The 22,542-nt window shown below is 48.5% G+C and overlaps 1 long non-coding RNA gene across 2 annotated transcripts; it reads right to left on the bottom strand.

Moving 5' to 3' along the window:
• Positions 1-344: 344 nt before the first annotated feature.
• LOC139016764 (uncharacterized) lies at positions 345-22,436 on the bottom strand. 2 transcript variants are annotated; one of them, XR_011472714.1, is made up of 7 exons: positions 22,183-22,436; positions 18,540-18,616; positions 12,331-12,424; positions 11,568-11,757; positions 7,617-7,687; positions 7,257-7,333; positions 345-892 (listed from the first exon to the last, which is right to left on the bottom strand). It is a non-coding gene; the product is annotated as an uncharacterized lncRNA (long non-coding RNA). The 2 variants fall into 2 exon arrangements; XR_011472713.1 differs by lacking the exons at positions 11,568-11,757; positions 12,331-12,424; positions 18,540-18,616.
• Positions 22,437-22,542: the final 106 nt, after the last annotated feature.

Here is a 22,542-nt window from a genome sequence, read left to right as displayed (position 1 = left end):
GAAAGTGTAAATAGTCAAGTATATATGCAAATAAGAAGGGCCATAGGCAAGAAAAGCAGGGCTGAAGCTGGAATCCCTGGGGAAGCCAATACTTCCTCAAGCAGCAGTGTGGTCCAAGGAGGTGAAGAGGTCTTCTCTCCCTTATTTCCCCAATACACTCAGTCCCTGAGAACTGGCAGACACCTCCTCTCCCAGGGGTATAGGGCAGTGGTGGGCAACCCCTGGCTCGAGTGCCAAACAGAGCACGCCAGTAACTTTTGCTGGCACGTGAAACCCTCTCTTATAATCTTCCTGTTAGGTTAGGTGGCTCAGGAGGCGGCGTAAGAAATAAAGAGTCGAGTGAATCAGAAAAGAAAAGGTTTATATCTGCATCCCCGGGAGACCCACGTACTCCAAAGACAGGGCACGTGGATTCACACAACCGGGGGTGGGGGGGGGGCGCGCTTTTTTTATACTGTGGTTGGGTGAGGGGCGGGGACCTGAGCTGAGGTATTTAGCTGAGGAAGTTTCAGCTGCAGAGGGTCAGCAAGGTATTCAGGAAGGAGTCAGTATCTGTGTGGGGGCCGTCAGGGAGAAGCCAGTATCTGTGTCTGGCATGCTGATCTGTGAGAAATTCCAGGGGAAGTCCATTGTGTCATCACATGACTGCATGTGTCTGATCCTGGGCTCTCTCTGACCTAACATCCTGGCCTTTTGGTGATAGGGGATGCCGACTCATTCTGGCTACTTCCAGTTGACCAGGGACATGGGGGTGTGGGGGTTGTTTAAAGGCCAGGGTCAGGTAGAGGCAGGTCAGAGGGGAGCCGAGTGTAGGGATGAAGCAGGAGCTGGTTTACAGTCACCCGTGACATCTCCGAAATCCGGGAGCAGATGAACTTGAGGAGGCAGAGGGCTAGGAGAAAAAAGACACAGATGAGAATCAGGGGCCCTACCCTGGGTAGGACCCAGGTAGCTAAGGGGCTTTGGAACCAGCTGAAAGGAGAGTTGTCCTGGAAGTGTCCTGCATGTAGTTCTTCACTCAGCTTAGTCAGGGTCTTTACATTTTACTCCACTACTCCAGTCTCGTTGATGTAGCAGCAGCATTCTTCTTGAAGGAATATGCAGGTTCCTCCTCTTTCTGCACTCAGAAGGTCTAAGGCGCTCTGGTTCTGTAGGGCTACTTGGACTACTGATGTTATGTGTCGCAGTAGGGATGCTAAAGAAGCAGTAGTGGACTCCAGGGCTAACTGGAGCTTGTCATTAAAGTCCTGAGCCATGACCAGACTAATCCTGAGGACTCTCCCGCCCCCCCTCCCCGGCAAGGCCTATGGAGGTAGCTATACTCCAGTGACAGGGAGGAAGGCGGCCTAGCAGGCCCGGGGGCTGGATGGAGGGAGCAGCCAGGCGAGCTCCGACTCTCCATACAAGGTTAGTTGGGGAACTACCATGACCACGAAACAAGGACTGGGGTCAGAGGAGTTTATGCAGTTGCTTAAGATGCCGTTGTACCAAAAGAAGGTACCCAGGCTGGCCTTGGTGAAACTGGATGGGATATAGTTCTGGGTGCAGTTCCAAGTGACTCGCCCTCCGATTACTGGATTACTGGTCTGGTAGCATATCCTTGGGGGCAGGGTGGGCTCTGGAGTTTCAGGTTCCCAAAGGGGAATGCCAGCCACAGGAGGCTGACATTCACCTTTCCCTTGGGTTCTTGGAGAAGTCGTGAGTGGGATGGCAGCCAGCAAAGACCTTCGGAGAGAGGTGCATAGAAAGCAGTGCGAGACATTGGGCAGGGTGTGGGTCTCATTGAGGAATAGTAGGGTGTGTTGAATAAGTCGGAGCCAAGAAGACAGGACTTCTACTTGGGGGGAGTCAGGCAGCTTCCCTTTAAGGGACTGTTCGGCCTGTAGGATGCTGTTGGAGACCTGGACTTGGGCCTCTTGGGCCAGGTCATATTCCCAGGAGATGTAAATGGTCCCTGAAGGGGTTGAGCTCCAACTACTTAAGTATAGCTTTCCCACAACACCTGTAACCCATTGCTGGTCTCAGGGATCTCGGATTATGATGTGGAAGGCCCCCTTCTCCCCGATAAAGGAGCCACCCCTGTAGGCATCATTGACAACACAGTCTCTCCAGCGGCAACCCCCATAGGTGTCAACATCTTGATTACACCTGTCTGGGTCCTCTTGGTCATAAGCAAAACAGGCATAGGGTCAGCCACCATTGTATATTGACCGGATGTCACCCTGATCCCTGTCTGGCATCTGACCAGGGGGCAATCCTGAGATCCTACCTGCTGGGTGACTTGTTTGCCATTCTGGTGGTAAGTTTCATGGACCTTGAACCTCCACACATAAGCAGGTAGGGGTTGGTGTAGGTTGCTCAGGGCCAGGAGGAGAAGGAGGAGGGGGTGGGTGGCTGAGGCGGACTTTAGTGGGTCCCAACACCTCACATTTACAGAAGTCATGCTGCACCGGAGTCCTCTTGAGCCTGGAGAGGTGGTGCCACGATGGGTCACCGAGCAGCTTGGCTGCGGTGGGTGTTGTAAGGATCACGATGTGAGGTCCCGTCCACCTAGGCTCCAAGGCTTGTGGATGTAGGTTCCCAGGGGAGGGGGATCAGTAAGGAGACGGTGGTTGAGCAAGAAGGGTCTCCCATATAGGAGCTCAAAAGGACTTAAGAAGGCGGGGCTCCTTGGTGTAGCAGAGTTTGGTCAGGGCCATGGGCAGGAGGTCTGGCCAGGAGCTGTGAATTTCTAGAGAGAGTTTAGTTAGATGGTCCAATTCATTGGAGTTGAATGGCTATGATGAGGGTTCGAGCCAGTGACAGACAAATCCAGCAGGATGTAGAAGAGGAGGGATTGATGTTGGAGAGTACATGGAAAGTTGTGTGATTGAGGGTGGGCATAGGAGTAGGTCCAGGGTTCATAAATAGAGAGTGACACTAGAGGATTTCCCATCCCAGACAGTAGAATTGATGATTCCCTCATCATACCATGTCCGTTTCACCTGAAAATATAAAAAACCTGAGCAAAATTGGAGGGTCCCTTGCCAGGTAAGAGCCTGTGAGGAATGATGGGTCATCCATCAGGTCCTGGATGGTGTCGCCGAATCTTCTTCAGGGATGGTGGGAGGCATTTGGTGAACCTGAGAGAGGTAGGTATTGCAGTGAAAGTGAGAGGAAATGTTAGAATGTGCTGTTATCCAAGGGAAAAGAGAAAGGGACAGAGCAGTGGAAGCCAGGGATCTGGAGGTTGGAGAAAAGGCGGGGAGGGAGGGAGCAGGTCGTGCAGCCTGTTTCCAGGCCTCTAGCAGCTTGGATTATAAAACTGCTGCATTTTTTCCTTTGGGAAGGGTGGAGCGGGATGGGGCGAGAAGGCGCTGAGGTCAGAGTAGTTCTCAGTTAAGGAAAGGGGACAGTCGTGGAGGAGATAAGGAGATCAGGTGTTCACAGCGAGACTGAGGTAGGCCACTGAGGTAGGCGAGACTGAGGTCTGGGACAACAGGGCCCCATAAGGGGCCTCGTGGCAGTGGATGGTCGGCATCCCTGTAAAGGGGGACAGGAGCAGGGAGTCTGAAGGGCAGAGTGGCCACTAGGATGGTGAGAATATCTCGTCCTAAAAGGGGCACGGGGCATGCTATCATCAAGGAGGCAGGGAAGGGGTCTGGTGGCCAGCGGGCAGGTGGATTTGCCATCAATACCCATGACCGAGATCTTGGAAGGATAAAGGGGCCCTAAAAAGGAGGGCAGGACAGAGAAGGTAGCCCCCATGTCGACCAGGAAGGTGACCTGTTGCTTTCAGTGCAGCCCTGGGCTCGGCGATGGTGGTGGGGGCCATCGGGGCTGGGCATCTTCAGTCTTCAGCCAGTCCCAGCATGGCCAGCGGTGGGTCATGACCTGGAAGGGTGGCCCCTCCACACTGGGGTGCAGAGGGCCTGCCACCTTTCCAGGGGAAGTCACTTTTCAAGCGGCAGCTTTGACCACACGCTGGGCAGGGCTTGGTTGGAGCCTGGGGCTGGGGGCACTGCATTGTCCAGTGGCCTTCATCTCTGCATTTGAAGCATTCTCCGGTGGCGTTCCTTTTGTTGCACCCCACTGCGCACAGCCCCCTTAGGGCCATGCGTGGCTGCCGTTGACCTCAGGGCCAAAACCAAGGCGTGTCTGCAGATCTACCTTCTGTGAAAGGCAGGCCTGCCATTCTGACTGTGCCTGCTCCTCACGGGCATTAAGAACCTTCAAGGCCATTTTTCACTTGATCTCGGACCGGGGTATGAGGGAAGAGGCTGTTTTGGAGCTAACGTTCTCAGGATTTGGGCTTTCAGGGATAGGGGAGAAGGAAGCTGCTGGTTAAGAGGGTCTGCAGAGAGCCCAGCTGCAACCTCTCGCAAAGGGAACTGGCCGGCCACCTGTGAATTAAAGTGTTGGCAGTCATGAGGGAAGAGATTCGGTGGAGCGCACAGAGGAAGGCGGGCAATTAGAATTTACAGAGGGTACTGCATGGGGTCCAGGTTACTAGGCAGGCCCGTAAGGGGAGGGGAGAGAGCGGGAGAGGTGGCCTGGGTGGGCGTGGGAGAGTTACCGGAATTCTTTGATGAACGCAGTGGGGTTGGCAGAGAAAGACACCAGCTGCATCTCAATTGTAGTTAAAAGTCACAACCTCCCAGGGGCGGGGCAAAGGGGAGGAGAGATAGAAGGAAGGTGGAGCCTACAGAAGTGTGTGTGTGTGTGTGTGTGTGTGTGTGTGTGTGTGTGTGTGTAGCCTGAGGACGAGGGCGCAGTGCACACAGCGGTAGCGTGCAGGAGCGTGGGGTTGTTGTCCTCGTTGTCCAGGCCTTTTGAGTTTTTGGCTTCCGTGGGGGCGGGTGGAAGAAGGGAGGCGGGGCCAGGAGGCTGCAGAGAAGGCGAGGCTGGAGGAGGGTCTGGCAGGGAGGAGGGGAGAGTGTGGATGGACAGGGGCACAGAAGCTGGTGGGAGAACAGGCGGCTTTTGCCAGGGGATGTTCCGGGTGGTCTCCAGTGTGGGGGTGGGGGGGTGGGGTGGGAGGACGCTGAGAGATGGCAGTGCTGTCGCCACCACACACACACAGCACATGAACCCACCCCCCCACGCACCACAGACACCGCGGGCTCGGAGGCACGCAAGGCCACTGGGCAGTGCAGGGACAGCCCAGAGGGAGGAGGAAGGACCAGGCGAGGAGAGACCGCAGAAGGAACTGTGGGGAGAAGAGATGGGGACACAGACTGGGTGGAGAGAGGGACTGAGAGAGAGAGACTTGGGCACATTTCCCAGTTCGCTGGCAGAAATTCCTGAGATCGGTGCGGATGGTAAAGTCAAGGTCCCGTTTTCAGACTGAGGCCATGCTACATTACAGAAATAGGACGCAGTTCCGGGGCAGGCATAGTGTTTAGCCAGATCGGTGAGCCGGCACCCTAGAGGTGTGCTCAGTCAGGTTTGGAATTTGGATTCCCCCTGTGCTTGATCCCGTGGCCTGTAGAGGGGCCAAAGCCTGGGGTCCCAGCAGTTTAACCCACGCTACGGAAGGACGATTGGGCCAGGAAATGTAGGGACGTCTCCACTACTTCCCTGGTCCGGAGGAGCCTTCCTGGAAGGGTCCGGAAAGAGGCAATCTCTGACTCTGCCGCGTTTTATGGACAGAGATGCTGGCGGGCAGGTGGCCACCTGGGACCGGCACAGGGGTGGAATGGGACTCAGCGCTGATGTTGCCAAACTGGGAAAAGTTGCTGAACTGAAGAGATGAGGTCCTGATGGGTCCAGAGCTACAAGGAGGAAGAGGCAGGCACCCCAAGCTGCAGAGGGACGGCCAAATGAGGTGCTCACACCACCCAGGTTTCAAGGCACCAAATGTTAGGTTAGGTGGCTCAGGAGGCAGCATAAGAAATAAAGATTCGAGTGAATCAGAAAAGAAAAGAGAAGGAAAGGTTTATTTCTGCATCCCCGGGAGACCCACGTACTCCAAAGACAGGGCACGTGGATTCACGCCAACAGGGAGGGGGGGGGCGCTTTTTTATACTGCGGTTGGGTGAGGGGCGGGGACATGAGCTGAGGTATCTAGCTGAGGAAGTTTCAGCTGCAGGGGGTCAGCAAGGTATTCAGGAAGGAGTCAGTATCTGTGTGGGGGCCGTCAGGGAGAAGCCAGTATCTGTCTGGCACGCTGACATGTGAGAAATTCCCAGGGAAGCCCATTGTCTCATCACATGTCTTCATGTATCTGATCCTGGGCTCTCTCTGACCTAACACTTCCATTTACAATTTTTTTCTTAATATCGACTTTTTTATTTTTCAGGTAAGTTCAGTGTAGGTGCATCTTAGTTAAATAATTTTACATAAAAAGTTATCTTAAAGACCATAGACATGGATTGACGAGAGAGGGGAAGAGCAATGTCAATAGTGTTGAAAACGATCTATTGAGGACTTGAAATGCCATTGCAGAAAATTTTTTCTGTTTAAAAAACTGCAACAGCATTACTCTCCATGTTTTCATCCCCATGCACTTGTGAATCTTTGTGCTCAGTGATGAATTTTGTTAAGTCTCATAATAGGAGTAGCCTGATGGATGAAAGTAGTAGCTTGTGCATATTTCTGAAGGTCACGAAACATAAACCTGATGTAAAATCTCTGTCATCTATGATGCAGCAGCAAAAGTCCCACTGAAAATATCAAACGAAGTAATAAAGTTTTCTGTCGGACTATCAGTGCACATGTATACATTAAAAAATAAATGTATTTTTCATCATCATATACTGTGTTTTTGTCGCTCAAATGAATTTTATGATTTCTTCAAGGTTCTTCACATATGTACACCTTAAGAGATATCAAGTAGGTGTAACATGTTCTCAAAAAATTAGGTTGGCACGCAGAAGAATTCTGAGTCAGAGATTTTGCTGGTTGTGGCACCCACTCACAAAAAGGAGCCCACCCTTGGTATAGGTTATTCTGGTGCTCTGTCCCCCTAGCTCACCAGTTATTTATAATACATTTGACCTCCTATCCATAGAGGATCATTCACTTTCTCCCCTCTCAACAGGCCTTGGGGTTCTCAGAATATTTGGGTCCCTGAGCCAATTTCCACCCCCTCCCCCCATCCCCCACACACAAGCCTTTAAGATCATGCATAAATGTGTGCCCTGTCCTGGAATAGCAGGTTCTTCACTCTTAAAAGCTAGTGTAAAATTCACAGTAGGTTTTTGGTATTTTTTTTTAATTAAAAAACTCCCAGCCCGGCCTGTGTTGCTCAGTTGATTCAATGTCGTCTCACCTACCAGGAGGTCCATGTTGAATTACTGCTCAGGGCACATGTCAGGGTAGTAGGGGAGCATGTTTCTTTCCCTTCCTCTTTCTGAAATCAATAAAAATAATAAAGAATCAAAAGTCTTTTGAAAAACAAACCACAACAAAAAACCCTTCCTAACTGTTGGACAGCTATCAAGGAGTTTCTGGAGATAAAGAAGAATGTGTGAGCAGTAACTGACCAATTCTTTCCTCCTCAGGACTTTATTTCAGGAAACATACTGGTGGGGCCACTGCTCCATTCACTATCCTGCCTCAGCCTCTGTGAATCCCACTGTGGCTCATGTGTGTGCTCCTCCGCTCCCTCCAGCTCAGCCCAGCACCAAACCTACCTACTTCCTTCTGTGTCCAACACAGATCCTTCGACGCGTGATTCCCAGTGAATGTCCTGGTTCCTCTACTCCTGCAAAGAGAGGAGAGTCATTACTACATCACATTAAGTCAGTGAGAGTTAAATGCCTGAGTGAGTGAAAGAAATTCTGAGTGAACAAGATTGACCTCAATGACCACAGATAACTGCTGGTGGCTTAGCAATATGAGATGCAGAATGGTGCCAACCACACACAGGACAACAGCACAGCGTCCCCCAGTAAAGCAGTGGGGCTGGGAAACAGGCCAGCATGTTTTGTGGCAGAAGAAAGCAAGGGAAAGGCAGAATTCATATTTATGTGTCTGTTTCTAGGAGGGCTTTTTCTGGAGAAAGCAGCCGCCTTGGCTAAGGGATACATTTAGACCTCTCAATGCCACATACAAGCAAAACATGGCACAGACGCTACATGACAAGGATTGTCTAATGAGGATGAGATTTTCTATAAGAATAAAGGGTAAATGGGGACAATTTGGAGTTCTTATCTGAAATGGTTAGCTGGGGTTCTAGGCAGAGTGCAAGGGCCTCCAGTTCCTATGTGGTTATTTGGTTTGCGGATGCTGTTCTCTTGGTGCCTGCCCAAGTGACCTCCCAAAGTTCCTTACTGAGAATGAAAGCAAGTGTTTTTCTCTGTGTTGTCCAGTGAGCCAGCAAATACATAGTGTGTTTAAGGCACAGCTTGGGAATGGGGATCAGTGAGTGTGGGGAATCCAGGAGGTGAGGAACAACAAATGGGATCGTCCTGGAGACTCATTTTCTGTCCCCTTTCAGTAGCTCACCAGATCGCTAGCTCAGCAGGTACCAGCAAGTAATGGAAAAATAGTCCCCTTTTCCAATGAGATAATTTCTTTCATCCAACAGCTTTCATGGTGGTGGTATAGATGTTCCTGCCTCACCTTTCCTATAAGCGTGATGCATTCCATGCAGGCTCCCTCTCCACAGGACCTGTAGCCATGGGACACATGGTCCTACTAAGTCTGGCCTAATCCCCTTCTATGGAAGCTTGGGGATTGAGTAAATTCTGTTACATTCTTTTAAATTTTTGAAAATATTTTCTTTAAATGTGAGAGAGAACAGAAAGAAGGAGAGAGGAACATCAATATGAGACCAAAACATCCCTTGCATGCCCTCTCTCGGGAATGGAGCCTGCAACCCAGGCGTGTGCCCTGACCATGAATCTAACTGACAACTTTGGGGTATACAGGAGAACATACAAGCCTCAGAGCCACTCTGGCCAGGGCTATGTTATTCTGATTGGAAGTGTCCCCCCAAAACAACCAAACACTATATTGACACATGTGTCCTCTTTACATGCTGGCTTCAAGGAATTTTATACCCACAATAATCTATAGGTTGTTAGCATGGCTGATATACACAGGAAGACTTGGAGCCTGGAGTCAAGTTCGCAACCATTACAAGGGCATCATTTGTTAACATATGAACAAGCTCAAAGGGTCTCAAGTCTGTCTCACTGAACCCCTGTATCACAGTGTATTGGGCGTTAATTTCTCCACATATGAACCTGTCTATATTTTAATATGGATTTGCGTGTATATACATAAACTTGGAAAGACACACAAAGACTGGTGATGTTAGGTGTTTTTGCTGAAGAAATTGGTTGGCTGTTGGACAGAAGTGGAAGAGTGACTTCTGTACTCTTTGCATTTTTCTTATTTAAAAATTGTGGTAAAATGCCCATACTATAATAGTGACCATCTTAACCCTTTCAAAAACTATATTTTTATTGATTTCAGAGAGGAATGGAGAGGGAGAGATAGAAACATCAATGAAGTGAGAATCAGTGATTGGCTGCCTCCTGCACACCCCCTAGTGGGGATTGAGCCCACAACCCAGGCATGTGTCCTGACTGAACATTGAACTGTAACCTTCTGATTCATAGATTGACTTTCAACTACTGAGCCACACTGACCCAGCCCATCTTAAAAATCTTTTAGTGTACACGTCTGTGACATTAGGTACATTCACAGTGTTGTGCAATGATCACCACCATCCATCCCCAGAACATTTTCATCTTACAAAACTGAAACTCTACCGATGCCTGCTCTCCAGCCCCTGGCAACCACCACTCTCCTTTCTAGTCCTGTGAATTCGACCACTCTGACACCTTATACAAATGGGATCTTACGGTATTTGCCTTTTTGTCGTTGACTTTCTTCACATAGCATAGTGTCCTCCAAGTTCATATTGTAACAAGTGGGAGCACTGAATAATATTCCAGTGTATATAGCATATTTTGTTTATCCTGTCCTCCCTTGTTACCTTTGCTTCTACCTTTTTGCTATTGTGAAGAATGTTGCTATGAATATACTTTTTTTTAATTTGAGAGAGAGGGGAAAGGAGAAGGAGAGAGAGAGAAACATAGATGTGAGAGGAGAACATGGGTCGCATGCCCACTACCGGGGATCAAGCTTGCAACCCAGGTATATCCTCTGACCAGAAATCAAACCAACCACCTTCAGGTGCATGGTAGGACACCCAAGTCACAGAGCTACACCAGCCTGGGCTCCGTTGTTATTCTGATGGTTATTTCCCCCAAAAAAACAACAAAACAGTATATTGACACATTTGTCTTCTTTACATGCTGGGTTCAAGGAATTTTGTGCCCACAAACATCTATAGGTAGTTAGTGGGGCTAATATTATACAGAGGAAGACTTGGAGCTTGGACTCAAGTCCCCAACCATTACAAGGGCATCATTGGTTAATATTTGAGCTCAGAGAGTCTGAAGTCCGTCTCACTGAACCCCTGTATCACAGTGTATTAGGCCTCAGTTCCTCCTCATATGCACCTGTCTACATGTATGTATGGATTTGCTTGTATAGGCATTGATTCTGGAAAGATACACAAAGACTGGTGATGTTAGGTGTTTTGGGTGAAGGAATTGGATGGATGTTAAGACAGAAGTGGAAGGGTGACTTCTGTACTTTTTATGTTTTTACTAGAGGCCCAATGCATGAAAATTGTGGTAAAATGCACATACCCTAAAATTTACCATCTTAACCTTTTAAAAATATATTTTTATTGATTTCAGAGAGGAGTGGAGAGGAAGAGAGAGAGAGAGAGAGAAGAGGAAACATCAGTGAGAAAGAATCCTGATCGGCTGCCTCCTGCACACCTCCTACTTGGGATTGAACCTAGGTATGTGCCCTGACTGGTAACAAAAGGTATTTGCTACAAAGCTGGAGCACATTCTGGGGAAATAGCCTAGAGACTTCAGAAACAAAAGTATCTAACATAGATTCTTTAGTTGCTTGTGTTGCTATGTAGCAAAATCTTTCATTTCTGCAAATTTAGCAGGGTATGGAATGTAAATATATAAAACTGTATGGGGTTTTTCCAGGCTAATATGCAAACTGTCTCCTCCGGAGTTCGACTGGGAGACCGTAAGTTCGATGGCTCAGTATGATGTGCGCTACAACCAGGGGGCAGCATGGAAGGAAGGAAGGTCCCACCTGGCAGCCAGGGGAGGGAGGCCCTCCCCACCCACCCCGCCCCCCTGCAACTCTCCCCGCCTTCTTCCCTTCTCCCCCTTCCCCCCAGCATCTGCTAGGCAGCCTACCCATGCACGACTTTCATGTACTGGGCCTCTAGTATAAATAAATAAATAGTATGTCTCCAAATTAATATTAAAAGGCAAATACTCATAACAGCAACAGGGAGGCATCAGTCTGGACAGCATGCACATTTCCCTCTAGAGCAGTGATTCTCTACCTTCCTAATGCCGAAACCCTTTAATACAGTTCCTCATGTTGTGGTGACCCCCAATCATAAAATTATTTTCGTTGCTACTTCCTAACTGTAATTTTGCTAAGGTTATGAATCATAATGTAAATATCTGATATGCAGGATGTATTTTCATTGCATAGTGATTAATCACAAAACAAGATGTAATTACATATGTGTTTTCTGATGGTCTTAGGTGACCCCTGTGAAAGGGTCCTTCAAGCCCCAGTGTGAGAACCGCTGCTTTAGTGCATCAGTGAGGCTCATTCAGTTCTAGGCTCCTGGGAGGTGCAGCTCAGGTGACCACGCTGCTCCAGGCCTGTGGTACCTGTTGCTTGTCAACCATGGGTTCCAGCAGTCACCTAGAAAATTGGAGGATAGGACTTAGGGCTTCAAGACGGTCCAGAGTGAGGCCCCAGCAATTCCCTAGGGCCTCATTCCTGCCCGCACCAGGCGGCCAGCTTCAACTTGAATGGACACTGGGACAGGACACCCAGGCAGCGCTGGCCCCGCCCCCTCCCACGTGCCAGTCCACCCAGGCAGCGCTGGCCCCGCCCCCTCCCACCTGCCAGTCCACCCAGGCAGCGCTGGCCCCGCCCCCGCCCACTTGCCAGTCCACCCAGGCAGCGCTGGCCCCGCCCCCTCCCACGTGCCAGTCCACCCAGGCAGCGCTGGCCCCGCCCCCACCCACGTGAGGACCCATCTAGGGTTCCGCTCCCCTGGTGGCACTTCCGCTCCCCTGGCGGCGCTTCCCCTGCAGGACCAGGTGGCTGAGGTGGGAGCCTACATGATTCGGGGCGGGGGAGCGGCGGGGGCAGCAGTAACCCCAGGTAGCAGCCGCCAGCTCCTCCCCCACCTCTCCAGACCCGACCCGACCCCCAGCGCCTGGGGCCATAAGGGGCTCCCTGGCTCAGACCCAATGCTGTGTGGTGTACCTTGACCACGAAGGAGAAGAGGACGACGAAGCCGGGAAGCAGAGGAGGCCCTGGATTCCGAGGACGCCAAGGAAGAGGACGGCACAGCCAGTGGCTGCAGGGAAAGCGGCTTCAGGAGGCACAGCGCCTACAGCTACCCACCCAGTCCATGGCTGCGGGCTCCTGCCCGCCTCCTCTGCCCTCACCCGAGCTCTCCCAAACCCGAACCCCAACCTCCACTCCCCCGACTGAGGGGAAATGACAGGGCACATTGAGTGACACTCACACACAACAAAAACAAACACAACACAACAGAACAGCACACCTACATCTACTCTCTCTTACTGGCTTCCTTTACTCAGATGATTACTTTAAGACTAGAGGCCTCATGCACGAAATGTGTGCACTGGAGTGGGGTCTCTCAGCCCAGCTCTCGGGGGAAGCCCAACTGATGGCTCCCTGTAGGAAGCGGGCCTAAGCCAGCACTCAGACATCCTTAGCACTGCTTTGGATGCAGATGAGGCTGCAGCCACCACCATTGCACTCACCAGCCATGAGCCCAGCTTCTGGCTGAGAGGCGCTCCCCCTGTGCCAGCGAACTGACCACCAGGGGCCAGTTCCTGTGTTTAGTGTCTACCCTCTGGTGGTCAGTGTGCATCATAGTGACCAGTCATTTCCTCATTCAGTTGTTTTGCATATTAGCCTTTTATTATGCAGGATTAGTCCATGTTGTTTTGCATATCAATAATTCATGTTTATTGCTGAATAGTATTCCATTAATAATGGATATATCAGTATATTTCAACACTGATGGCTATTTGAGTTGTTCCAATTTTTGACTTACAAAAAAAGCTATTATGAATATTTATGTACAAGTCTGTTTATGGAAATATACTTCTATTTCTCTTGGTAAATACCTGAAAGTGGAATGGCTGGGTCATACAGTAGGTGTCTGTTTAACCTTAAAAAAAACTATTTTCCAAGTAACTCCTTTGTCACTAATATAATTCTGTATGTTTCCATTTATAGTATCTTACCTAACCATTTGGCCTGCTGCCTCTGCCAATTTAAAAATCATATTGAGGTCTTGCCAAGACAGTGAAACTGCATTGTGAGACTGAATGTGTGACCAACACACCTTGTGATGAGTCTGAAATGCCCGATGATAGACTTTTTTATTTTATTTTATGTTTTCACTAGAGGCCCTGTGCACAAAATTGTGCACGGGCAGGGAGTCCCTCAGCTTGGCGTGCACCCTCTCCAATCCAGGACATCCCTCTTGCAATCTGGGACCACTGGCTCCTAACTGATCAAGGGCCTGCCTGCCCCATTGCTCCTACCCATTCTACCTGCCGTCCTGATCGCCCCTAACTGCCCTTCCCTGCTGGCCTGATTACTCCTAACTGCCTTTGCCTCATTCCCTGCCACCCTGGCTTTTTCTGGAAGATGTCCGGTCTGATTAGCATATTACCCTTTTATTAGTATAATTTCTTTATTTGTAATCAATGACGATACATTTTAAGCAAATAAAGTAACTGTATTATTTCTATTCATTTATTCAGAGTTCAACTCTAAAATATTAAGAACTACTCCTTGCTAAGAGTCTGATGAAGGGAAGGGTATTTCTATTAATGGGCACATCCTGTGTGTTGTGCTCTCTGCCGGGTGCTTTGCTTCCAAATGAGAACTTGTTCATTAGTGTGTCACAGTTTGTAAACTCTTTTGTATGCATTAGGTTTCAATTGCCCTTTGCAGTGTAGACAGATAAAGATACATTTTTATTTTGTTTTGCAAGTTTATGAAAAGAGTACAAATGATGCTGTTTTATGTAAGTTTTATTTGGAACCTGAGAGTTTTTGGATCCATCACCAGAAGCTGCTACCCATCCCTTCTATGGCATGGGAGGGCTCTTTCTTTTTAGACTGTGCAACTCTGAACTTGCTCTGAAGCACAAGGTGTTCTATCCACCAAACAGTCGTGTGCTTTTAAGTATTTTTCTACACGTTAGGTTTATTGGCAGCTACTTGATACCTTCCCAAATGTGTTTTCATGCCCAGATAGCGTAAATACAAGTTTCTATCAGTGATCTGTGCTACTGATATAGAGTCAGTGTTGCTTACTTTTCAAAACAATGTTTTGACCAATTATATTACTCCCTTCTGCCCCAACAGTGGGCAGAATAGGCATTTTAATCTGCTTTTAAGGTGAGTAAAAACAAGATCAGAAAGGGCTAAGAGCTGTCACCTAGAGCCCAGGTCTCCAGCTCCCAGTTTTGGACTTTCCACAAGACCATCCATGCTCCTCTTTCCCCGAACATTACCCCCTTCTCTGACCCTTATCATCACCAGCAACACTTTCAATTCTTCTGGAAAATAAACCCAGCTGCTCAATGGTACACTTGACCTTCACACAGTCAGAATCTTTAGATGGTTCCCTAAGTACAGCTGAAAATATAAGAAATTACATGAAATGATAGCAAAGTAGGCAACTGACAAAAGTTGTTTCTCCCGTTCTGTATTTTAGGACCCCAAAAATTATTTCATAGATCTATTGAACACTAGAGGTTCAGTGCATGAAATTTGCACATGAGGGATCCCCTCAGCCCAGCCTGCACCCTCTCCAATCCGGGACCACTTGGAGGATGTCTGACTCACAATATGGGACCACTGGCTCCTAACTCCTCATCTGCCTGCCTGCCTGCCTGCCTGATCAGCCCTAACTGCCCCCCCTGCTGGCCAAGTCACCCACAACTGCCCCTCCTGCCAGCCTAGTTGCCCCCAACTGCTCTTCCCCTGCCAGCCTGGTCGCCCCTAACTGCCGCTGTGCTGGCCTGGTCACCACTTACTGCCCCCCACCACCCCCCCGTTCCGGCCTGGTTGCCCACAACTGCCCCCCCCCCCCACCACCGTGGGTCTCGTTGCCCCATGCACCATGCTGCTTGGTTGTTTGGTCACCCCTCACTAACTCCCTGTGGGCCTGGTCACCGCATGCAGCCTGCTGCTCGATCATTTGGTTGCCCCTCACTAATCCCCCTGCCAGCCTAGTTGCCTCACACAGGCTGTTTGGTCGCCTGTTCAGTTGCGATGGTTGCTTAGGCTTTTATATATTTAGAAGATTCTACAGTGGTACACAACCTGGCAAGTCTCTTAATGTACATCCCGAGTACCTGCCTAAATCTTAAGCACAGAGTGAGGGTAGACATATTGGTTTTTCTGTATAGAGCCATCTGTTATGGGGCTGGCATATGTGAAGGCAGGGCCCAAGTGAGGAATAGGTGAGTTAGTGCAGAAGGGTGGGTCCAGATGAGGACGTGTTAGCCGTGGGTGTTAATCGTGGTCATCTGTGATGGTAGCAAGAACACAAGCATCCTGAAGAGTGGAGAGAGGAAGGCTCAGGCCCCCTCTGCATCTGAAGCAGGACAGGATGGGTGCGTGAATGTGAGTTCACAGTAGATCTGCAGAGTGTCTAACTGAGTGGGTCTTCCAGCCCTGGCTTTCCTCCAGTAACTGGCTGTTGGCCCTTGGGGCCCAATGGTATAGTCCTAAATATAGTCACCATATGTCATGCTAGGGAATGTTCTAAGTAACCACTTTAAAAAAAGAGACAGTTTCTCCTTTTGTTGTGTCAACAATCATAGATGTAAGTTGGGGTTTATTTTTCTCCTCTCCAAATGGCACTCAAATATTTGCTGAGTCCCTATATATTGGACTGGGATGTAGGCTCTGGACTGACAAATAGGTGTCCCGTGAGTCTTTCAATATCAGATGTGATTTCTTCTTTTTTGACAGATGAAGAACTCCTATTAGAAGGAACTGTCATCAAAGCATTACAAGGCCGACAGAACACCAGCACTGAGCTGACCATTGAGTCAGAGAGGGCATCCTCTATCAAAAATAGCTACACTTCCTCATTTCTTATGAGTGAGCTGCTAGACTCTAATAAATTCCTGAATGAATCTCCAGAGTGAACCCCATCCTCAGGCATATTAATAAAGCACTAGTGGCTCAGTGCATGAAATTCGTGTGTGTGTGTGGGGGGAGGGGAGGGGTTGTCCCTCAGCCTGGCATGCATCCTCTCCAATCTGGGACACCTCGGGGGATGTCGGACATACCTCTCACAATCCGGGACCACCGGCTCCTAACCACTCACCTGCCTGCCTGCCTGATTGCCTCTAACCGCTTCTGCCTGCCCGCCTGATCGCACCCTAACCGCTCCCCTGCCAGCCCAATTGATGTCTAACTGCTGCCCTGACAGCCTGATCGCCCCCAGCTGCCCTCCCCTGCCGGCCCAATCGCCCCCAGCTGCCCTCTGCTATAGCGACCCGCCTCCTCCACTGGGATCCGCCTACTTTACTTGAGGTGGCGGAGATGCCCATACTGGCCTCTTCCGCACCATGTGGAGCAATGGGACCCCTAGGCCTCACCACATGGAGCGGCCACTGGGCACCGCCTGCGTGGTGCATGTGGCCATCTTGTGGTGGCCATCTTGTGATGATGTCGCATGCAAGGTCGTGAGGACCACCTAGGCCAGGGGTGGGCAACCCCTGACACGGATGCCATGTTTGGCTGAACCATATGTTTGGCAGCAAGAAACGCAAGAAGGGGGAGTGGAAGTCTCAGGAGGAGGAATTGTTCCTAAAAACGTAAGTAATTGGGAACACTTAGAGTTCTTATCTAAAATGAGGAAATAATGAATAGTTATAATGAGTTATAATAATGAGTAACTTTTGCTGGCACCTGAGACCCTCTGTTATAAGCTTCCATTTACAATTTTTTTTCTTAATATCGACTTTTTTACTTTTCAGATAAATTCAGTGTGGGTACATCTTAGATAAATAAATAACTTTACATAACAAGTTATCGTAAAGACCATAGACATGGATTGACAAGAGAGGGGGAGAGCAATTTCTATGCCTCTGCCTTAACTGTCTCTTCCTTCCTAGATCCGACTAGTGTTTTGGTTTCATCCACATACACTTGTGAATCTTTCTTCTCAGTGATGAATTTTGTTAAGTCTCCTAATAGGAGTAGCCTGACGGATGAAAGTAGTAGCTCGTGCATATCTCTGAAGGTCACAAAATATAAACCTGATGTAATTTCTCTGTCATCAGTGATGCAGCAGCAAAAGTCCCACTGATAATATCAAATGGAGTCATAAAGTTTTCTGTTGGACTAGCAGTGTACATGTATACATTAAAAAATAAATGTATTTTTCATCATCATATACTGTGTTTTTGTCGCTCAAATGAATTTTATTATTTCTTCAAATTTCTTTTTATTAAAATATATTGATTTTTTACAGGGAGGAAGGGAGAGGGATAGAGAGTTAGAAACATCGATGAGTGAGAAACCTTGATCAGCTGCCTCCTGCACACCCCCCACTGGGGATGTGCCTGCAACCAAGGCACATGCCCTTGACCGGAATCGAACCCGGGACCCTTCGGTCCACAGGCCATCGTTCTAGCCACTGAGCCAAATCGGTCAGGTCTCTTCAAGTTTCTTCACATATGTACACCTTAAGAGATATCAAGTAGGCCTAACATGTTCTCAAAAAATTAGGGTTGGCACGCAGAAGAATTTTGAGTCAGAGATTTTGCTGGTTTGGGCATGCACTCACAAAAAGGCTGCCCACCCTTGACCTAGGCTTTTATTAGTATAGTTAATAAAGCATGTATTTGAAATGTATCAATTCATAGCTAACTCTAGCCTTGAGGTAAGGAATTATAGTGTAAATAGTCAAGTATTTATATGCAAATAACAAGGGCCATAGGCAAGACAAACAGGGCTGAAGCTGGAATCCCTGGGGAAGACATTACTTCCTCAAGCAGCAGTGTGGTCCAACCAGGTGAAGAGGTCTTCTCTCCCTTGTTTCCCCAAGACACTCAGTCCCTGAGAACTGGCAGACACCTCCTCCCCCAGGGGTATAGGCTACTCAGGTGCTCTGTCCCCCTGGCTCACCAGTTATTTATAACATATTTAACCTATCTGTACAGGATCATTCACTTTCACCCCTCTCAACAGATCTTGGGGTTGTCAGAATATTTGGGTCCCTGAGCCTATTTGCCCCCCAAGCTTTTAAGATCATACACAAATGTGTGCCCTGTCCTGGTGTAGCAGGATCTTCACCCTTAAAAGCTAGTGTAAAATTCTCAGTAGGTTTTGGTATTTTTTTAAAATTAAACTCCCAGCCCAGCTGGTGTGGCTCAGTTGATTCAATGTTGTATCGTTTACCAGGAGTCCATGGTTGGAATACTGGTCAGGGCACATGTCAGGGTAGTAGGGGAGCATGTTTCTTTCCCTTCTTCTCTCTGAAATCAATAAAAATAATAAAGAATCAAAAGTCTTTTGAAAAACAAACCACAACAGAAACTCCTCTAACCTGTTGGATAGCTACCAGGGAATTGCTGAAGATACAGGGTAAAGAAAAATGTGTGAGCAGTAACTATCCAACTTCCTTCTGTATCCAACACAGATCCTTGGCTGCATGACACCAAGTGATAATGGTTCCTCCACTCTTGCAAAGAGAGGAGAGTCATTACGAAATCACATTAAGTCATGAGATTTAAATGCCTGTGTAAGTAAAAGAAATTCTGAGTGAACAAGATTTAATAATTGACCTAAATGACCACAGATAAATGCTGCTGGCTTAACAATATGAGATGCAGAATGGTACCAACCACACACAGGACAATAGCACAGCGTCCCCCAGTAGAGCAGTGGGAATGGGAAACAGCCCAGCATGTTTTGTGGCAGGAGAAAGCAGGAGAAATGCAGATTTCATATTTATGTGTCTTTTTCTAGGAGGGCTTATGCTGGAGAAAGTGGCCGCCTTGGCTAAGGGATACATTTAGACCTCTCAACGCCCCATATAAGCAAAACATGGCACAGAAGCTATACAACAAGGATTGTCTAATGAGGATGAGATTTTCAATATGAATAAAGGGTAAATGAATAGGGACAATTTGGAATTCTTATCTGAAGTGGTTAGGTGGGGTTCTAGGCAGAGTGCAAGGGCCTCCAGTTTCTACGTGGTTAATTAGTTTGCTGATGTTGTTCTCTTGATGCCTGCCTAAGTTACCTCCCAAAGTTCCTTACTGAGAATGAAAGAAAGTGTTTTTCTCTGGGTTGACCAGTGACCCAGAAAATACATAGTGTGTTTAAGGCACAGCCTGGGAATGGGGATCAGTGAGGTGTGGGGAATCCAGGAGGTGAGGAGAAACAAATGGGATCGTCCTGGAGACTCCATTTCCCATCCCCTTTCAGTAGCTCACCAGATCGCTAGCTCAGCAGGTACCAGCACGTAATGGAAAAAGAGCCCCCTGTTCTGATGAGATAATTTTTTTTCATCCAACAGATTTCATGGTGGTGGTATAGATGTCCCTGCCTCACCTTCCCTATAAGTGTGATGCATTCCATGCAGGCTCCCTCTCCACAGGACCTGTAGCCATGCGACACATGGTCCAACTAAGTCTGGCCTAATCCCCTTCTATGGAAACATAGGGATTGAGTAAATTCTGCTTTGTTCTTTTAAATTGCTTAAAAGATATGTGAAAAATGTGAGAGAGATAAGGGAAAGAAGAGGGAGAAAGAAACATCAACATGAGAGCAATACATTGATTGCATGGCCCCAGCCTCGTATTGAGCCTGCAACCCAGGCGTTTGCCCTGACCAGGAATCCAACATACAACTTTTTGAGTACAGGAGAACATACAAGCCCCAGAGCCACTCTGGCCAGGGCTCTGTTATTTTGATTGGAAGTCCCTCTTCCCCCAAATAACCCACACTATATTGACACATGTGTCCTCTTTACATGCTGGGTTCAAGGAATTTTATGCCCACAAAAATCTATAGGATGTTAGCGTGGCTGATATTATACGGAGCAAGACTTAGAGCATGGAGTCAAGTCCCCAATCATTATAAGGGCATCATTCGTTAATATAAGAGCTCAAAGGGTCTCAAGTCTGTCTCACTGAACCCCTGTATCACAGTGTATTAGGCGTTAATTCCTCCTCATATGAACCTGTCTATATCTTCTTATGGATTTGCGTGTATATACATAGACTCTGGAAAGACACACAAAGACTGGTGATGTTAGGTGTTTTGGGTGAAGAAATTGGATGGCTGTTGGACAGAAGTGGAAGAGTGACTTCTGTACTCTTTGGATTTTTCTTATTTAAAAATTGTGGTAAAATGCCCATACTATAATAGTGACCATCTTAACCCTTTTAAAAACTGTATTTTTTGTTGATTTCAGAGAGGAATGGAGAGGGAGAGATAGAAACATCAGTGAAGAGAGAATCAGTGATCAGCTGCCTCCTGCACACACCCTAGTGGGGATTGAGCCCACAACCCACGCATGTGCCTTCACTGGGCATTGAACTGAGACCTCCTGATTCATAGACTTTCAACCACTGAGCCTACACTGACCCGGCCCATCTTAAAAATCTTTTAGTGTACACGTCTGTGACATTAAGTACATTCACAGTGTTGTGCAATGATCACCACCATCCATCCCCAGAACATTTTCATCTTGCAAAACGGAAACTCTACCCATGCCTGCTCTCCAGCCCCTGGCAACCACCACTCTCCTTTCTAGTCCTGTGAATTCGACCACTCTGACACCTTATACAAATGGGATCATACGGTATTTGCCGTTTTGTCTTTGACTTTCTTCACATAGCATAGTGTCCTCCAAGTTCATATTGTAGCAAGTGGGAGCACTGAATAATATTCCAGTGTATATACCATATTTTGTTTATTCTGTCCTCCCTTGTTACCTTTGCTTCTACCTTTTTGCTATTGTGAAGAATGTTGCTATGAATATGGGGGTACCAATATCTCTTCAAGATCCTTGTATCTTTACATTTTTAAAGCATTTGAATGTGCTGCTTATTTGAAAAAAAAAAAAACCCACAATAAATTAAAAGTCCAGAGTAAAATACAAATCAATAGGAATGAAAGTTGTATTTTTTTCTCCCACATCCTCTTCAGAAGCCCCTAGGCAGCCCTTGAGCCTCCCAAGGATCATTTTACTTGGGGGTCAGGGTGGAGCCTGGAAGTACAAAAAGGGTCTGTCTCCCCCCCCCCCCCCCCCTTGTAGGGTAACAGCTGGGGACCCTAAGGGGCCTGCACTGAGGGTCCAGTGCTGCATTGTCCTTGCCTGCCTGCTGCCCACCCCCCTGCCAGACCATTGGCCTGGACACATTCCTGTGCGCTGCCTGCTGCACTGCCAGTGACTCAAGGCCCAGGAAACCTGGGAATGCCTGGCCTTGCCCTGGAGTCCTGCAGCTGCTGGTTTTCTCATTTAGAAACTGCTTTGCTTCCTTTGCTCCAAACAGCCCCAGCGTTGGAGGGAAAGAGGTTTAGAACAGAAACCAAGGCTTCCCACAATTGGTTCTGACAGTTTTATCTCCCAAGTAAGTCAAGGCAGATAGATATTCCCCCTTTACCCAGTGGTCTTGTTATAACATCTATCACAATGTATCAGGTCACCTTCTAAAAACCTTTCAATGCATATCACTGCAGACTTTATCCAAGTGTCTATGCGCCTTTCATAATCTGGCTGCTGGCTTCCTATTGTACCTGGTCCGCTCCACTCTGCACCTCACCCCATTGAACATTTCAGTTCTCCAGCTATGAGAAGCGCCTTCGGCTCCTCTACTGCCCCGGGCACTCCCCCACTGAGCACCTTTGCACTTGGCTGGGCACTACGCCTGTCCTGCGCTCCGTGGCTGGTGCCTCTCAGATGTCATCTTCTTGGAGACCCTTCCCTCCCACACGTCCAGTAAGCCCTCCAGTCACTCCAGTCACCACCCGCCCGCCTCACCTCACTCTGCCTGTCATGACTTTCACCTAATTTATAACCCAGGGTTACCTTGTCGGTGTGTGTCACCCGACTTCTGTACGGCTCTGCTCTGCAGCGGGGGTGGGGCTGGGGTGGGAGTAGGCGGGTGCTGGGAGCGCTGAGGGGACCCACGCCGGGATGACCCCGCGCGGACCAGCGCTTGACTGCACGGCCAAAGGATTACATCTTTAGTGGTCATTTCTCAGAGTCAGGAAGTGGAAACATTTCTAAAAATTCAGCAGTTAGAGCTAACTCCCTAGCACTCCATAGTCTGTTTTGGGAAGAATGAATCTGCAGGCAAAGAATCCCGGAGTGGGCGGGGCCAAGGAGAGGTCAGGTGCCGAGCTGGCCCCGCCCCTCGCACAGCCTGGCGCAGGCGCAGTGCCGCTG

Source organism: Myotis yumanensis, unplaced genomic scaffold (assembly GCF_028538775.1).
Source record: "Myotis yumanensis isolate MYYU_CA2020_CCGP unplaced genomic scaffold, mMyoYum1.0.hap1 SCAF_9, whole genome shotgun sequence".
NCBI classification, from domain to species: domain Eukaryota; kingdom Metazoa; phylum Chordata; class Mammalia; order Chiroptera; family Vespertilionidae; genus Myotis; species Myotis yumanensis.
Note: the sequence above shows the minus strand (reverse complement) of the source record. Positions and strands in the feature narration are given on the sequence as shown.